The sequence below is a fragment of the Equus quagga genome, chromosome 4 (genome assembly GCF_021613505.1).
Source record: "Equus quagga isolate Etosha38 chromosome 4, UCLA_HA_Equagga_1.0, whole genome shotgun sequence".
Classification (NCBI taxonomy): domain Eukaryota; kingdom Metazoa; phylum Chordata; class Mammalia; order Perissodactyla; family Equidae; genus Equus; species Equus quagga.
Window position 1 is genome coordinate 107,597,011 of NC_060270.1, and position 19,449 is coordinate 107,616,459.

Genomic DNA, 19,449 nt, shown 5'->3' on the forward strand with positions numbered 1-19,449 from the left:
TTGACTTCTATAAAAATAAGAGAATGACAAAGAGGCCTTGTCCCTTAAGGGAGAATGCGTCTGTTTCTTTTGTGGACAAAATAATTTCCTAGAGTGTAAATTATCTTTTTTTCTTTTAATTCTGGAAGAGACATTTCCAAGAATATATCAGCTTTTTGGCTGGCAGGAAGAAGTCACAATCTGGTTACAGAGAGAGCCAGTATGTTATATAAGAAGAACATCTTGTTATAGACTTAATTCTGTCATTCTGGTGTGCCCATGAATATTTTTGATGGTAAGGACAAGTCTTAGATTATTTTTTCCCAGCACATAAGCTTTGGCTACAAGGAACTTGAGATTTTTCTGTGTTAAGCTTTCTAGTTCTGTTTGCAAGTCAGAAAATAAATTCAGATGTATAGACCTTAGTAATTTCATTCAGTAGAAAGCAGAGAAAACTGGAAAATGTCAATGAACCAAGCACTGATGAGACTCAGGTGGTTTTCAGTGAATTGGTGCCATTTTATTATAGTCACATGCTGCACAACTGTTTCAATCAAAAACAGACCACATATACGACGGTGGTCCCAAAAGATTAGTACCATATAGCTTAGGTATGTAGTAAGCTATACTATTTAGGTTTGTGTAAATACACTCTATGATGTTTGCACAATGACAAAATCGTCTAATGACACATTTCTAACAACATATCCCCATCATTAAGAAACACATGAGGGGCTGGCCAGTGGCATAATGGTTAAGTTTGTGCACTCCGCTTTGGTGGCCTGGGGTTCACAGGTTCAGATCCTGGGTGTGAACCTGCACACTGCTCATCAAGCCATGCTGTGGCAGCATCCCATATACAAAATAGAGGAAGATTGGCACAGATATTAGCTCAGTGACAATCTTCCTTAAGCAAAAAGAGGAAGATTGGCAATGGATGTTAGCTTAGAGCCAACCTTCCTCACCAAAAACAACAACAACAACAACAACACCTCCAAAAAAGGAAGAAATACATGACTGCATTCCAGTGTTAGTTTGAGTAACTGGCATGCCTGTTAACTACTCTAAGAGTAAGATGAGCCACATTCAAAAGCATCTGCTGAGGATTGTGCAAATTAATCCGCTGGTGATGCTACCTAAAGTGAGGTCAACCAAATAACTCAAGGCATAATAGAAGGCAGCATAGGAATATCCTATGCATGAACAGGACCCAGAAATGGGAAAGTCTGGGTGATTGTATGGTCAACTTCAATTGCATCATTGTTGTAGGAAATTTGCTTATTTGTAAAAGGAACCTAGTCAGAGACCAGTGGCATGAGAAGCAAATTCCTGCCACCTACCGGAAAAGGCAATGGACAGGTGAGTTATCCAGAGAACAACCCCATGAGAAGAGGTTCTGGAAATGGCCCCATTCTAAGAGAGACAGCAGCCATATTAAGGAGAGATCAAAGCAGAATCCCAGACCTATACATGGGACCATTGTGGAGGAAAGGATGAAATATCAATGAAGTAGAGCCCCAGGACTAAGGTTATCAATAGCCTCCAAGCTCCAGTAGAAGGTAAGACTAAGGCTATTCACATGCTTGCTGCTCCACTAGGATTTATCCTGCGGACTGGAACTAGACTTGTGTGCAGCTGGGGCTAAATAGTTGATTCAAGTCTGAGGGGGTATAGAGATACAGAGAAAATGAGGCAAGAGCTAATGGAGTTGCTCCCAGTGTACATGACCCTCATCTTGCCTCTTCCAGAAATTGCCAGCAGTGGTACACCACACTTCTTTGAAGAAAATGAGCTTGTTCTCTCCTGCCAAAATAATTTACTTTTTTCCTCTCCTGCTCTTCTGATTGCCAGTGGAGACGGAACATCAGGTATATTGAGAGAAGAAGGTTCTCTTTAAAGCTCTCAGGCTTTGACCCAGGCTCCAAGCAGAAACCATCATCAACTGGAGTGCACATAGTAGCATCACGTTTGGAGATTGTTCAAACTAAACATCACTACCTTCTCTTTATCACCATGTTTTTCTGGATATTCTGTTCTTATGTCCTTTTCTTCTATCCCTCAGCCCCCCATCCAGGTCCTGGACAAAATGGAAAAATCTTCTCTATTTAAGATCCTTTTTCTATGTAATTCATGGCACTGTAATTATGTATGTATATGTAATATATGTACAAATACATATATGTAATATATAGGTATATGTAATATGAAACTTGCTTTGAGACAAAATTTCTCACCTCTGTCATTGTGAATTACTGAAGGGAGAGGAATGTAAATACTATGTGAAGGAATCTGGTTTGTTGGCTTCCCAAAGATGGAGATTATTGTACTCAATCCTATCATCTACCATCATAGGCATGACTAAGTTCTATTGTATTGTAGAAATTCTGTCCCTCAGAATACAGCAATACTATGCAGATGAGTGAGCGAACTGGATAACAGTATATTTATGTGGCAGTTGTAATTATAGTTCCATGGTTACTGTATCATGATTATTTTTTAACTTTGTGAGCTCCCTGGAGCTTGTTTTTTGTTCCTTTATTACAGTTCACTTATTATTCAGAAACTTTTACATAACAGTTTCACTGCTTTGATAAGACTTAGAATTACCTTATAATACTGGGTTTTAGGCCTAATAAATCAGTTGATGAAGAACACTTGTATGAATCTTGGGAATAACTGATGAAAGAATAATGAATGTCTTACACTCACTGCTGGTTTCTTTAATGATAGCTTTCATTAGGTGGGTGTAATTTTGCTAAAGCTCAGTCTAGATTAACTGGATCTAATAGATTTTTATGGCAAATGTGAGCTTTCACAGTTTCCTGTTTTTATAGGATCAATACTGTAGAGCATTGTCCTCCCAACTACCATTACATTTTTTTGGTTCTTTGTCTATGAGAACTTAATCCCCATTTTTCCAATCCTAGTTGTGGTTTATTTTGCATCCTACTGTAAATGGACTGTAACTTCTATAGGGAGAGTGGGATCTACTTTGTCTCAACTTTTGATCTCTGGCACCTAAAGCAGACCTTGGACAGTGAAAGCATGCAGTAAATGCTTGTTGAATTGTTAAATGATGTAACCTTAACTATCATCCCACTTTGAATAAGGTGAGGGTGAATCTGATTAGCAAGTGTACACATTTTAAAAGTGACTAAATATCGACTCTATCCTACAAACTTATCAGACTTGATTTTTTGGTCTCTGTGGAACTCCATAGTCTTCAGTCTGTGCATGGAACATTCTTCTGTGGCGTTTGCACTGTGCAGCCAGACCACTGTTGTTACTGTGACCTTCTTATTCCTCTCTTCTTCCCCTAGGCCTGCAAGTAACCTAGATGAGAAATACCTTTTCCTCCCTGCTCTGCAATTGACAAAAGGGTCGGGAATATGGAAGAATCTGAAAAAGGCCAAGCAAAGAAAAAAAAAAAATCCCCCAAATATGGTGCTCTGTCACTTCACGGATATATACGTCTTTTCAGCGGGTTGATTTGCTTCTTTCATCTCTCTTGTTTAGAATGAAAGCTCATTGTGCACAAGAATGTCATCCATTATATCTCAAACTGCTCTGGGTAATTTTGATGCTCAACTCATGGTAAAAAAAAAAAAATAGTCTCAGTGGTTGTGGCTTTAATATTATCTATGGGAGGGAAAGGTCAGAGTTAAAAGAATCATTATAGATTTTAATTTTTGAAACATATCTTGAGATGTATTATCGCTGTTCTAAAGTTGAATTATTTTTAAAATCAAATGAGATGTAATTAAAATTGCTTGGTTAATAAATATTTTTAAATAGCTACTCTATCTTAGACAACTTTAGTTTTTTGGAAAACAACATAAAATAGCTCAAAAGAACATTAAAACTTAAAGATAACAGAGATGGTATTTTAATACATTTTTTGACTCAACATATTGCTTTTTATTTTAATTCAACATAAATCAGTCATGCCAAAAGTAATTTATAATCCATATGATATCAATGGATATCTCATAACATACTCTCCTTTAGAATGAACACTTCTAAAAAAGCCATAAATTTCTAGACTGGAAGCGAATCATTAAGAAATATTTCTATTGGTGGTGGTTTTTGTGTTTTGTTTGTTTGTTTGTTTTATAAACACATCTGTGATCTGGCAGAAACCCTCCTAAGCACCAAGGTTCATTAAGAGTGGTTTAGACAACACCAAGATGTTCAAGGGCAGGGAGAGTGTGGATGATTCTGGGTTGGAATTGGACATTGAAGTCAGCATGGATCTCTTTCACATTTTGTTTCTCTCCTGACAGAAACATACCATGAAACAAAGACATAGTAGAAAGCAAAACAACCACAGGTCAGTCTACATAGCCCTTACTTCTTTTCTTTAACATAAATGCCACTGTACAAGCCTTTTTAAAAAGGTAAATGATTATGAAAACAATTTAACTTCCTACATTCCTCCTTTTGAAATTAGGGATTATTCTGTCTCACTCAGTAAAGATGCTCTGCTTTCAACGAGACAAACCCACAGTGTAACCTTTTGGAGATCATCTCAACAAAATCTTCCGACATAATGTGGTATTTTTTTCAGCTGCAGGCCTATGTATAACGCCTGTTAATGCTCATTACATAGGATAGGAGTTTAAGGCAATAAATGGACTGGACATGTTTTAAAGCCCTTAGCCACTTCTTGACTTTGTTCTAATTTATTCTAAATTGGATATGGAGTGAACAATATTGTCCTTTATCATTATATTTAAATATAATAATTTATTTTTTACAACTTATTACTCTGCATATGTCATACGACCAAATTTCCCCTTCTATTACTGGAGCCAGCTTGTTGAATTAGAGGCAGAGATGGCTCCCATTCCACAGACGTCACAACTTTGTTCTAGTTACAATTCTTATCTAAAATAAACAAGCCGTTCTTCTTATTCAATTCTAGCTGTGAAATTAATCCAAAGTAAATAGCAAAATAAATTGCTACCTTAGTGTTTACCTTTGAACAACGAAGGCTCCATCTACCTCTGAATTTAAAAGATTTGCAATGAGGTTGTATCCCACAAATATTTGGGGTCAGAAAAAATTTTTAAACTAACTTCCTTCTCCTTTGATTTAAACATTCATAGTTTTAGGTCAAACATTTTGTTCTCTGTATCTATGCAGAAGAGTTTGGGCAGTTCTAAATTTCGTGTGTCATTACAAAAGCCAGAATCTCCCAATGTAATCATCTCATTTAGTTCAGAAATAAAACTGCCCTAACCAAATTTTTTATTACACGAGGTGTGCTCTGCTGTGTTTCTGAAATAGTATATAATTATAGCGACAGATTTTTAAAAAATGTATTACTCCAGATGTGTGCCTGATATTTTGCTACTGCAGCTCTGATGCAGCCCTATGGAAGCCGGGGTCTTTTTATTCGGGGGATGCTTTGAAGTGGTCTTTTTGCTAGGAGCAATTTGATCTGAGGACATTTTTATACGTTGTACATTTTTTTAAAAACCAAGCATTATTTTCAGCATTTTATTAGTATGTGGTAGGCAGAATAGGCATTTTCCCTTTATCCCTGAGGCACATGCCACCAAATACTCCCTACTCCCCCTCCCACCCTCATGGAAATTGGGAATGAGGTGGTTTAAGGGTGCAGTAAAGACCCAGAGGGCAGAACTGCAAACCACAGAGGATTATTCCCAGCCGCTGAAACCTAATGGAGTTTACCCAGTTGGATTTGACATTGCTTAGGACCAGTGATTCCTTTCTTTCTTCCATTTTCTTTTCTTTGGAATGAGGATGTCTAGAACTGTTATCCTGTGCTCTTCTACCATTGTATTATGGGAGAAGATCCTTTATTCTCTAATTTCACAAGTCCATAGTTAGAGAGGAACTTTGCCCCAGAATAGCTCATACCCAGAGTCTCATCAATACCTGATTTAGACGATTTAGATGATGAGATTTGGGACTTGTGAGCTGATGATATTTAGATGAGAGTTTTTACTTTGAGTTGATGCTGTAATAGTTGAGACTCTGTGGGATATTGGAATAGGAATAGAGGAGGAAGAAATTTTCCTCTACACTTCTAGGTTCTTCTGGCTGGTCTGAGAATTAAATTAACATAAGACAGAATAATAGGAGAAAATCAAACAAAGTTTAATAACATGTATACATGAGAGAAACCCAGGAAAACTGAATAACTTGCCAAAATAGCTGCAGCCCTCACCTTAAATATCATCTTTAGCTAAAGACAAAAGAAGATGTTAGGGGTAGTGATTTGGGCCTTCAAAGGAGAGGAAGGCAATTCACAAGGAGATGGAAAAGCAAATGTTTGGTAAACAAATGCTTGCCATGCCTTGCATGCAGAGACAAAGAGACATGGAGAGGACTTTGATCAAATGGGCCTTGCTAGGTTCCTCCCTGTCTACCACACCCAGTTCATATTATACTATAGTTATCTATGGTGATAGCTCCTTCCTGGAACAGGCCTTCTATTTCAAATTCTTTTAGGCAGTACGGGGAAGGTCAAAGTTTCTTCCTGAGTCTTTTATTCTTAAAAATAAGCCAAAGAGATACTTTTTGGGGTGACAAATTCTGCTGTCCTACAGGAGTGAATGTATTTGCGTGTAAGATGGATGTAAATCTTTGGGAGCCAGAGTGTGGACTATAATTGACTAAATAATGATGGATATATCTATGTCCCAGTCCCTGAAACTTGTGAAGATTACTTTATAAGGCAAAAGGAACTTTTGGAAGTAATCAAGTTAAGGATTTTGAGATTGAGATATTATCCTAGATTATCTGAGTGGGCCTGATATACTCACAAGGATCCATGTAAAAGGGACCTAAGAAGAGTCAGAGTTAGAGGAGAAAGTGATGTGATGATGGAGGCAGAGAGTGGCATAATATGTTTTGAAGATGAAGGAAGAGGCTACAAGCCAAGGAATACAACTGGCCACTAGAAGCTGGAAAACGCAAGGAAGCCAATTCCCCCTGGAGCCTGCAGAAGGAATGCAGCCCTGCGGACAGCTTAAATGCAGCCAGTGAAACTGATTTCAACTTCTGACATCCAGAATTCAAAGATAACAAATTCTTATTGTTTTAAGCCACTAAGTTTGTAGTAATCTGTTACAACAGCGATTGGAAACTAAGAGAGAGGGTCTACCTGAAGCTGCTTTATAATGACGGATTCTGGTAGAAAACTGATGATTCCCCGGATATTAACTTCATACTTCTTGAAAAACTTCAAATACAGAAAATAAAACCCTGTGTAATGGAGGTGGGAGCTGGAGATGAAGTAAAGGTCAGGGATGTCCACTGCATACATTATAGGGTAATAAAGAGGAGGAATTTTGCAACTTGACAAGGCTGATTTGACTAGTGTCCAAAAAATTGCATCAGCAACCATTTTCATCTTGGTTTTCCGGGATATCTTCTGTCCTGAGTCATCCACCCCCACTCCTCCAGAGCATTTCAGTTGGACCCGCAGAGACCCTTTTGAAAGTTAAATGAAGTTCAAGGGCTCAGCTCTTAGTTTCCCTGCTGAGACAAAAGATACACTAATTAGTGGTTTTTATGAAGATTTGGCTTTTACTGGAAATAAAACCAAATAATTCCTCTGAAGAGTTTATAACTAATTGCTATTTAGCATAATTTGATTTGAATTTCTCATAGAAAGCAGTTGAATGGAAACGGAGTTGATTATTATAAATCCAGCATTTTCTTCATCCTAAGATTAGTCATGCTATAAAACCAGTATGTCATTTATAAATTTTATTGCGCAATACATTTCCTGTTTTGCTGTACCCTACATGTGGGACTGCTTATTAAATAGAATGAGTCTTTGGAGGAACAAAGGACTTCCTTCATTAAATAGACTAAAACCTTTACTACCTGGAACTCTCAGAAAAATAAGTTGTTCCGGATTAAAACATTTTCTGGGTAGAATTTTTCCTTTTAATCAAAAGCCCTGTATATATATTTTTGTGTTTGCTTTTTGATTTTAAACATTTTGGAAGGAAACCCTTATAATATATAAATCATAGTTATTTGTGATTTTAGAATAAGATATGGAATATAAATTAACTTTTCTTCACTGATACCATATTAGCAATAAGACATATTTCCTTGGACCAAAGCACAAGAACATAAGAACAAGCCAGGTGAGATGGGTAAAACCTGAGCATACACGAGGTCTGGGACACGTCCAAGGAGAGCCACAGATAGGGCTGTGACCTTTCTAAAGTGTAGTACAAGGAAAAATGATATCATCATTGATATGATGTAGTATGTTTGAAGACAAAGGAGAAACACAACTTGTATTGTTACTACTTGGTGAAGAAATTCCTTCAGATGGGCCTCATAAAAATGTCACGCTCTAATGCAATGAACAAAATCCTCAATAGCATCCTTATGGTTATTATCACAAAGATTTTATAGGACTTTTTCAAATAAAGAGCCTTCATATTGGCTAATGGTTTAAAGCCAAAGTTTAAATAAAACAATCTTTTTTTTTTTAAAGATTTTATTTTTTTCCTTTTTCTCCCCAAAGCCCCCCGGTACATAGTTCTAAATTCTTAGTTGTGGGTCCTTCTAATTGTGGCATGTGGGACACCACCTCAGCGTGGTTTGATGAGCAGTGCCATGTCCGCACCCAGGATTCGAACCAATGAAACACTGGGCCGCCTGCAGCGGAACGCATGAACTTAACCACTCAGCCACAGGGCCAGCCCCCAAATAAAACAAACTTAATCAGCACCTCCCAAGTCTTCAAATCTAAGACTTCCTAAAAGACTTTGAAATTGTATCTTTTTAAAGGTAAAATGATATTTAGAATAAGATTTGTATTTGTTGCAATGAAATCTGAGTTTTGTATCCTTAGTCATCTTTTATTTAGATTGATGGTCCTGCCTTCCTTCATTCATCTCTTCCTCTTCCCTCTCTTCCTTTTTCCCTTTTCCCTCCTTCCCTCCACCCTCCCTTTTTCTTTTCCTCTTTGCCTTTGTCCTTCCCTCTCTTCCTTCCTTCCCTCCTTCCATCCTTTTTTTTCTTCCTTCCATCCCTCCTTCCTTTTACTATCTAACAGGACAAGTCAAAGTTGAATCTAAAATACTTAGCCCATTTTTCTGTGGCAAATATGAAGAAAACTTTTAAAATGATTCTGAAGTCATTGAAGAGGTGAAAAGAAAACCTTATTACTCTCAACTCAGAAAGCATTGTGTCAAAAATCTCATTAATATGGTTTGAAAACCTCTTGGAACGTCTTATTCTCACTGGCTCCCTAATTGCACTGACCAGCCCTCAGTGGAAACAGACTCTTAGACAGTTAAGAAAGGGAAAGGAGGAGAATTAAGGGGGAATGATCATTTTCTACTCAAATGTTTCATATTGCATATGAAATGAAAAAATTATTAAGAAATATATCAGTGTCTTGTCTTTTCTTGATATTATTGATTAATCACCTAAAGAATGAAAACTTGTTTTCCCCCCTGCATGCCTTTGTGTTCTCTGGTTCTGGATTTTTTTGTCCTGTGGGTGGATTGAGTTTACCCTTAATCCACCCAAGAACGTCTTCATCAATTAAAGACAGTAGATCAATGAGCAGAATGTCCTCTCCCCATTTTCCAGGCAGTGTAATCCTAGGTTCTGCCACAACCTAAGAAAGAAGGAAAGAAGCTCTGAGACTGGGCTTTTTATTAAACTAGATAAATAGCTTCAGTTCTAGCTTTGATTTGATTTTTACAAAGGCAAAGTACTGTGACATTTCTTGCACCTCAAGTGTTGTGGAGCAATTAATTCTTTGTTGCCCATACAAAATAATAACAGGGAACATTTTGATATACTCTTTCATTTGTGATCCAATTCACTGGCTTGTAACTATAAATAAATGTATTTTATTCACTAACTTGAGCAAAGTTTATGGTTCAGTCTTTGGGGATATAATCAAGGTCAGTTCTAGCTAATAGTAGTTATGCAATTGAATGGATTAGAGTCCAAGGAATGACCAAAAGTCTTGGCTCTTCACACTCTTAGTCTGGGCCTGGCAGTTACAAATTCCATTAGGTAATGAGAGAAATACTTGATTTGATTTTGCCTCTCTAGTCTCTCTCTTCTCTCTCCCTCTGTTACTAGTGCTATATCTCTCCATCTCTACCTCTATCTTTATTTCTATCTCTATCTCTCTGTTATTCTCAAACTCTTAAAAAATAATAATAAATAGCTAATCTTTATTGAGTGTTTAATGTGTGCCAGGTATAATTCTTACATGAATCTTATTTAAATTTGGAGGAATGGTAAAATGGAGAACAAAGCAATTGTTGTACTTTAAAGTGTTATGAAAAGTCAACGTCAATATATGTTTTAAGTGTTAACCATTCGTAAGAGGAATACCCAGTAAGAATATTGATGAGAGGAATACACACTAAGGTTATAGGTCTGACTAAACTAACTATCTAGAATATCGTTTGCTCAGTCACTCATTTAATTTATCCCTCCACCTCTTCATTCATCAAGCATATCTTAGGTGCCCACTATGTATCAGGAGTTAGACCAATACTTGTAGCTACAAAACAAAAGTAACGTAGTTTTCACCCACTACAATCTATGTCCTGTAGTGGGTGTTGCATTTCTATGCTAGAGCTCTGTCTTCAGAGATCTCTGTTCTGACACCAGTCTATCTAATGCCAAGGTGACATCTGCCAGCACAGACCTTCATGTGCTAAGACTTTAGTGACTGCAATCAATCAACAGGGTTCAGAGCTCCCAGCAGTTTGAGGCCCTCTAGATGTGGCAAACTGCCATAGCCATGTCTGGCAGAAGCATTTTTAACACCGTTACAGGACAGGCTTCTCATTTAATTGAGATGCCTTAGATAGCAAAGGTGCAGGTGGCTTCATTAGGTGTGTTATGGAAGGCAGTCAGCCACAGCCCTCTGAAATTCTAGAAACACGTGGGCCAGCAGGCACAGCCCACACTATTAATTGAGTTGAAAGCCCCCCATCAGGAATTATCTTCAAAACAAGTAACAAGTGTTCCTTAGAGTGAACCAAATATCTTCTGTTTCCTAGAGGTCCAAATAGTTGTTAATTTATAGCATAAATAGAAATGAATTGGATAAAACAAAGCTTAAAAACATTTTTTTCCCTCTAAAGTGTAAAGGAGGCCATGTAAGTCTAATGTAATAACACCTGTGCCACTTGAAAGTACATATTTCTAGCATGAAGGCCAGGAGGCTCATACTCATTCTTTTTCTCTCTCTCCTTCATTCTATTTTTTCTTTTACGTTCAATTGTTTAAAATCGTGATATGTTATAATTATTTCATATTTAAACACATTGCTTTGCTTTCAGTTTTTCCTGAGACTTTTTATTGCCATTGTCTTTTCTGATTCATACAAGCAATATATCCCTTTATTTATTCTTGAAGATTATTCATTTTCAATTCTCTTATGTAAGGAATTCTCGTTCCTCCCAGTGAGATCTCTTCGGTAGTCCTTGATCTCCTGCTCTACCATGATTTATTTGTTTTCTAGGCAAGCTGCACAGTTGTCATTATGAGGTTTCTCTTAGATTTATTTCTGTGTTAGAGGCACTGTTTCTGGGATTTTATACTTTCTTCTATCTTGTTTGGCCCTCATTTTGCTAGAATATATACTCAAGTTGGTTTCTCAGATGCAAGTACTGAGGAGTAAAGAAGTAAAAGTTTGATAGTTGCATGTCAGAAAATGTCCTTATTGTACCTTTATCCTTGACTAATAATTTCATTGGACATAAAATTATAAATCCAAAATCATTTTCCTTGATTCCTATTGATTGGAAATTCCTAATGACTTGGAATCATTTTCCAAATTCCTAAAGTTTGAACATGTAACTCCAATATTATCTAACATTTATTTTTGCTCATCAGAAGTCTGATACCAAAGTGATTCTTATTCTATTACAGGAAATCTGATTCTTAGTCTTTGTAAGTTTCGGGGATTTTCTATTTCTCCTGGGATTTGTGAAATTCATAAATATGTGTTACAATGGGACTGGCCTCATCATTTCCGCTTGGAAGTTGGTGAACCATTTCAGTCGAAGGATTTGCTTTTTTCAGTGCTGTGTAAAATTTTTTTCTCACATCTTTCATAATTTCTTCTCTATTTCTTCTGTCCTTCTTTTCTTGAAGTCTTTTTAGTGAGATCTCTGATCTCTTGAATGAACTCTTTCTTTCTTTTTGTATTTTGTTCACATTTTCTATCTCCTTTGACATTTGATATAAATTTTACCCTTATGTTTTATCCATCAGCACCTCTCTCTCTACTTCCTATCTGCTTTTCCTGCTGATTCTCTCTTAGGCTTTTTCAATTAAGGGTTGGGTGGGGGGCTATGGGTCCCAGTACTCTGACTAGACCCTGGAAATATACCACTTTCAGAAATTTGTTGTAAACTCATTCAGTGAAGATCTCCCTCTTAATTCTATTTTCCTCACTGTTGTAGGTTTATACTCTTCCTTGTGCATCTTTACTGTCAATTCAGTGGGATTTGGAAAGGGCTGGAGGGAAATCTTGTGTAGCAATTTGGCCATCTTGAACCAAATAGGCTGCATAGCTTCAATAGCTTAATTGGATGAAAAGCCTACTAGAAAATCTGGCTTTGTGTAGGAAATCTATCCCAAAAGATTGCCATCACAGACAGGAAATAGAAACTGCAACCTAAACTTTCACAGATCTGAATTAAATAGGAAATTCTCATACTCAATCCAATAGCTAGAACTTCTAGCAGATTTGCCAATGACTGATATAGAGTGAGAATTTTATTTTGCTTCAGTCTGTGTTTTTAGTTCCCCTTTTTTCATGCACACATATGTAATCAGTTTGCGTAGGCAGGTCTCATAGTATATAGTTAGAAATTATCGTTACTTTTGTCTTTCACTGTGTCCTTAAATCTCCTTAGTGAGTGACTATATGTTCCTGACACTGGAAAAGCCCAGGCCAAACCAGGAGTCACTTTAAATTACCAAGAGTCTCGATTAAATAAGTAAAATTACTTGGTCCTGGATAATATGGAAAATCCTAAACTTTATTTAAAATTACTCTTCCATCTTTTCTTGCTCCTCTTCTCTCAGGAGAATAACCTCAGTTTTCAACCGAGTGGGAGTTAGAAGAAAGCAAGGGAAGGATGATCTTGTATTCTCTGAGTTTGGCAGATATTTAAAACTGACTATCTCATGGAAACTCTTGTGATTCTGTGAAGAATCCCTTACTGGTTCTCTTTCCTTGAAACTGCCTTGAGGTGGGCATCGCTCCTCCTTTGCCCAGCTTCTCCTGAGCTCCCAGCTTTGATCCCTACAGGATAATCCACAGGCTCTTGCCATTGGGTCCTCTAGCCATGGCAGGCTGCCTTCTTTAGCCTGATCCTTTTAACAATGACCTTCTCACTAATCCACTGCCTCCACCTCTGCTGGGATGCACATCAGGTACTGTGAGTGATCCCTTAGAATTCTCTGTTACTTTTGCTTAGGGTTAGAAGATAACACCTCCTTGACCTCTGCCTCAGGGGATCAACTCCCAGCCCCTGTTCTCTTCAAATAAATTCTCTCAAATTTCAGCAGTTGTGGTGATTGCTCTCAAAGCTCTCTTTGGCCAGCATTGCCTATGGCCTTCACACCTCAGCCAAAACTGAGGGGAAAGTCACATTTTAACAGCATGTTACACCCCGGTCAATACTTCTTAGGATGCAGTATTGAGGACAAGTTTGAATTACTTTTGGAAAACTCTGTGAACTAAGGAAGATGACTTAGGCTTGAATTCTGTAACTGAAGTGGAATCTCATTAAAAGCAAGGAATTCAATGGAAATGAATGACTTGTTTCCAGTAAATGGTTTGAGATAGCCACTAATTTGGAAATAAAAGGTTCTGCATGAAAGTTGAGAATGGACTGGCTTTTAAGAAATTTAGACAGCAGATATTTGAGTAAGAATTCGCTCTGAGTTAAATTAAATTATAAAAATATAAACAATTTCATTAGGGGAGCTAAATGGAAGGAATTGTTAAAAATATCTACTAATTAACTTTATCATTAATATGATAAAATAATTTTAATTTCTAGAAAAAGTTCATAAAGAACTATGCTTGATTTTGATCTTTATAAATAAAGGAAAGTCATCAACTTAGAAAATTCAGAGCTGTAACAAAAAAATTTCTGTTGGCTTGTGTGCCTGTATATACTACTTAAAAAAAAAGTTAAAAGACCTAACAAATCAGCTGGAACCTGGAAATAGGCATTTGGTCAAGGTGATTCATAAGCATAATAAATTCTGAGAAAGGACGGTCTTACATAATACATAATTGGAGCAGTATTCTGATCTCAATTCTGACAAATTGGTTGCAAGTTAATAGCTAAACAGCTAAGGCTTGCTATGTACTAAATGCTTTCTCAGTAACTAATGTATTTTATTAAATGAATCCTCACAAAAAAACCCTATGAGGCAGATATTACTGTCATTTTCATTGTACAGATAAAGAAACAAGGCATGGAGCGTTTCGTTAAGTTCTCAACATCGTACAACTAACAAGCAGCAGAACTCGAATTAATGATCAGGCTGTCTGGTACCAGAGCTCTGATCTTAATCATTATGCTGATGGAAGTGACCAGACCCTGTGAGAAGTGGAAGTTAACATGACATTTGAGTTGGCCAACACATAGGGGTCATAAGTCAGATTTCTGAAGTTCCAGAGTTAGTCACATTTCCACGGCATGAGATTTTGGAAGATTATTGGAAGGTATTGGGAAGCACTTAGCAATGCAATTCTGAAAGTGCAATTAAAATTCGAAAGTTTCTAATAAGCGCAACATGGAATAGTAGGGAGACCTCCTACCATTGCATTTGCCTGTAAATAATGTGAGATTTGGCCAAATAGAAGCATTAAAAAAAAAAAAAAGACAGCACGTTTAAAAAAAAGCAACTCAAAGATTTGGTTGCAGGAATGTGACTTCAGTTGAGTCTTTGTGAAGCCAGAGAGTTGTGTGATCAATATTACGATGTGGCCAACATAGTCTGGTGATGGCTGTATGAAAGGAGCTAGAACCGGGTGACAGAGGGCCTGCTTGGTCTGCACTGGAATGCACCAGAGTGGAATACCGCACACAATTATGGACAAGCTGGACATAGTCATAAGGGAGACGACTCAATGTGGAAAGAACCTGAAACCACGTTGGTGAGGGATAGTTGACTATTATCTTGGAAAGAGCGGAAGGAAAGAGGAAGACATGATTTTTTGTTTTCATATGTAAAGGTTAAGGTCTGTTTATGAAGAAGGATTGGATTTTTTTTTTTTTTGCTTGATCCCAAGAGGCAAGGACAGATGAATATAAATTAAAAGTTTCCAGGCAATACAGGAGGTACTTTGTCACAGAGTTGACAAAAATAAAAGGGACTGCTTCGAGATTAGTGATTGTTCAAGTATTAAGCTGGAGAAAATTTTGGTTAATTAACAGGTTGTTCTGTTTTGTTGTTTTGTTTCTTCACTGTTCAGTACAACTTGTTTGCCTGGTATTTTTTGGCTGATATGCCCAACTTGACTAATTATTTTGAAATCGTGAAAATGCATCACAGACAATATAAGTATGTTCACTGTAATGTAAGTCCTCTTTTCATACTGAAAATTGATGTTAGGTGGCACAGTCATTCTTCACTCAGTGTAGTTTGCTCAAAGACATCTCCGTTAACGAGTGTCTTACCTGAGCGTAGATTTCAAATGCTTTGGTGATTTGTACTGTGCTTAAATAAAGCACATCCTGGCATGAAAATAAATGAATGCCTCCTGGCACTCTGTTCGTGTATTCCTCAGAGTTTATGATAATTAGGATGCTTGTTTAATTGCTGTCCTTTTATTTGCACTGTGTTGTGGCAGTTAAAGAGCAGCTTTCAAACAATGTGTGTTGCATACACAGGTAATTTATAAACTCGTTTTTGCTGTTATGAACACAGGAAAAAAAAATCCTGAATGTCAATAAGTCAATGTTTTAATCATTTTGTGTTCACTATTACTAATGGTACATTTGTTCTACTCCTTAGACAGGAAGGATGACCCTTTGAGTGACTGCATTTCACGACTGTGTCACTTCAGCCGTGATAAGTAAGCATCGTATTACTGCAATAATTTTTATAGAATAAAAGCTCTTGAGATTTCTTATAGTTGCAACCAGTTTACAAATGCAGTTATTTAAATATCTGTATGTATAAAGTAGCTTTCAATTACATAAGGAACAAATGTTCTGTTCTATATCAGTATTATTAAATAATTATCATCACTTAAAGGGACCATATTTTAATAATGCCTTTAATAATTCTAAATATATCCACTTTATTACATTAGACCAGCTTAAAAGGTACCAAATTTCTGAGTGTTGTTAATGTTAACTATTACAGTGCAATAATTATTTTGCAAATACTATTCTTATTATAGCAATTTTTTTTTATTATAATGAGCTCAGTTTCCTGTGGTGTTATTATTGGATCAGAATGGATTAAAGCTGGCGTGGTGTTGTTCCTTATAAGGAAATCATTTGCAAGTTCATATTAAAGGCAGGATGAGATCAAGATAAAGAGAATCTGACTGTCTTTGTTACATTATCAGACAAAGGGTTTTCATCATGTATATACATTTAGAGCTATAGAATTACTTAATGATTAGATTCCTCATGCCTTCTCTTTTTATGTGAAATATTAAATATATTGTGTCTTTTGATTCAGTGTCATTTTAAACTTTATTTTGCTTTTGGCTGTGATTTAAATTGAGTTTCCCCACAGAGAATCAAGAAATAAACAAAGCAGACTATGGAAAAGCTCAAGAAAGCCGTATTGAATTATACACTTTACAGACTCAAATAGTAGAATTCTATTAAAAATTATGGTTGAATAAATGAAATATGTAAACAAGTATGGATAAGTAAGTTGAAAGAAAGAAAGAAAAAGAGTGAGAGAAACAATGGGAAATGAAGCAGCTGCTGTGTATAGATGGTATTTGGGGAAATATTTTTATGTTAAGTTTTAGCAAAATTGAAATATTTTAAAGTAATCATTTAAAATGAATACTTAGTGCAATGTCTTGCCTTTAAAGAGGGTGGCATCAAAAGCTCAAGGAGGGAAAAGGTTAGAACTGGAAGGAAAGATCTTAGCAGGGACCTGGATCAAAACCCAAAGATGTCATGGCTGAGGACAGTGGTGTCCAGAAACTGATTTGCTTCAATTTTGACAGCTGTGGTAGATGAAGGATCACGTGATTTCAAGTCCAGCACACTATAGCATGTCCTTGTTCAAAGAATACTGAATTTTATGAGATGATTTCTAGGTTTATGCTATTTTTGTTACGGTATTTTATACTGATGGCACCATGCAGTATTTGCTTCAAAACTGAAAGTAATACTTAAAGCTATGCCCCAACTTCACAAAATTGTAAGTTTAAAAAAAAGGGGTATGTTGACTCTACCTTATACCATATACAAAAAGCAACTCCAGATTGTAGAAATAAATGTGAAAGGTAAAACATTAAGGCTTTAAAAAAATCATAAGGGAATCTTTTCATGACATGGTGTTGGCAAAGATTACTTAGTTTATGAAAAGCACTAACCACGTAGAAAAAAATGAACTAAACTGTTACATTTTAACTACAAATTTCTGTTCATCAAATGACAGAATTCAGTAGTGAAAAAAACAAGCCATAGAACTGGAGAATACATTCACAATACCTTTATCTAGAAAGGACTTTTATCTAGACTATGTAAAGAATTTCTACAAATCGATAATCAAAACACAGGCAAACACATAAGTGGGCAAAATCTTAAACAAGCACTTTGCAAAAAAGGATATCCAAATGACCAATAGAAATGTGAAAATGTACTCAACTTCATTATAGAAACAAAAATTGAATTTTTAACATAATACCGTCTATACTCACCAAGTGGCTACTACAGAAACGAAAAACCATACCAAGTGTTGGCAAGGATATGAAGCAACTGAAACTCTCGTACATTGGTAATGAGTGTGTAAACTGGCACAACCACTTTGGAAAACTGTTTAGTATTATTTACTAAAGTTTAACATGTGTATACCTTATAACCCAACAATTGCACACCTATATAAAGCCAAAAGAAATATGTATGTCTCCTTACAAAGTGGCATGTACAAAAATGTTTGTGGAGGCACTGGCACTGCCACTAGCTATAAAGAACTCAAATGTCCATAAATACCTTGTGGTATATTTAAATACCTTACAAAAATGAGAGTAAAATAAAAGGAAAAAAATGAGAAACGTACAAACTGGATGGATCTCACGAACATAATGTTGAACAAAAGACATCAAAAGCAAAAGAATACATATTATATGACTCCATCTATTCTATTAGAAATCAGGATATCCCTTGCAGAGGCATAACATCTAGAAGAGGATAAGAAAGGGGCTTCAGGGGCCAGCCCTGTGGCCGAGTGGTTAAGTTCACAAGCTCCACTTTGGTGGCCCAGGGTTTCTCCAGTTCGGATCCTGGGCGCAGACATGGCACCGCTCATCAGCCATGCTGAGGCGGCGCCCCACATAGCACAACCAGAAGGACTCGCAACTGAAAATACACAACTATGTACTGGGGGGGCTTTGGGGAGAAGAAGAAAAAAAAAATTTTGGCAACAGATGTCAGCTCAGGTGTCAATCTTTAAAAAAATAAGAGGCTTTGTGGATTCTGGTAATATTCTATTTCTTGTTTGGAAGACTGGTTACACTGATTTGTCCATTTTGTGAATACTAATTGAGTGTACAATTTATGATTTGTGTACTTTTCTATGTGTAGCTTGTGCTACAATGAAATTTACAGATAAAGGGAGTGAGGCAGGGAGCAAGGAAGGGAGAGGGAGAGAGACAGAGACAGAGGGACAGAAAGAAAGACAATAGATGGGAATGGAAAAAAATGGAGAACATAGCATTATACTGATCTTTCGTAATTTACTAAGGCTTTCTTTTTGACTTTATAAGTGGCCAATTTTGTAAATTTTTATGTGTGCTTAAACAGATTGTATATTCTGATTTGAAAGACAGAATTTCATATATGTTTAATGGCTCAAACCTAGCAAGAGTCATAAAGTTGTTTTGTTGAGGTTTTCTATATCACTGCATATTTTTTTTTGCACGATCTATGTTTTAGGAGAGGAGTATGATAAAATCTTCATTCCAAATTTTTAATTTGTCACTTCTTTCCTCTTATTTTGTCAGTAAATCCTTTACATGTTTTGAAGATACATTGTTGGAGGCATATGTATTTATGATGAATGTACCATGTTCTCTATTGCTCATTTTTCAAGTATATAACATCTTTCTTTGTACCGTATTTTTTGCCTTAAATTTTATGTTTTCAAATATTACTATTACTAGAGCTTTCTTTAGGTTCATATCTGCCTCATGTATCTTTTTTTCAATTTTATTAATATCAGTAGTTTCTATGTCTTTTTGTTTTATGTCATTTGCGTATATTG

The 19,449-nt window shown here is 36.4% G+C and overlaps 1 protein-coding gene across 3 annotated transcripts in view; it reads left to right on the forward strand.

Annotated features, from left to right (window-relative positions):
- B3GALT1 (beta-1,3-galactosyltransferase 1) overlaps nucleotides 1-19,449 on the forward strand; it is a 485,002-nt gene that overhangs the window by 81,975 nt on the left and 383,578 nt on the right. Inside the window, exon 2 of one of the 3 annotated variants that reach the window (XM_046659205.1) lies at nucleotides 16,006-16,066. The exons of the other annotated variants lie outside the window; for them this stretch is intronic. The gene's annotated coding sequence lies outside the window, so the exon portion shown is untranslated. The remainder of the gene's footprint in view (nucleotides 1-16,005; nucleotides 16,067-19,449) is intronic. 3 annotated transcript variants of the gene reach the window in all.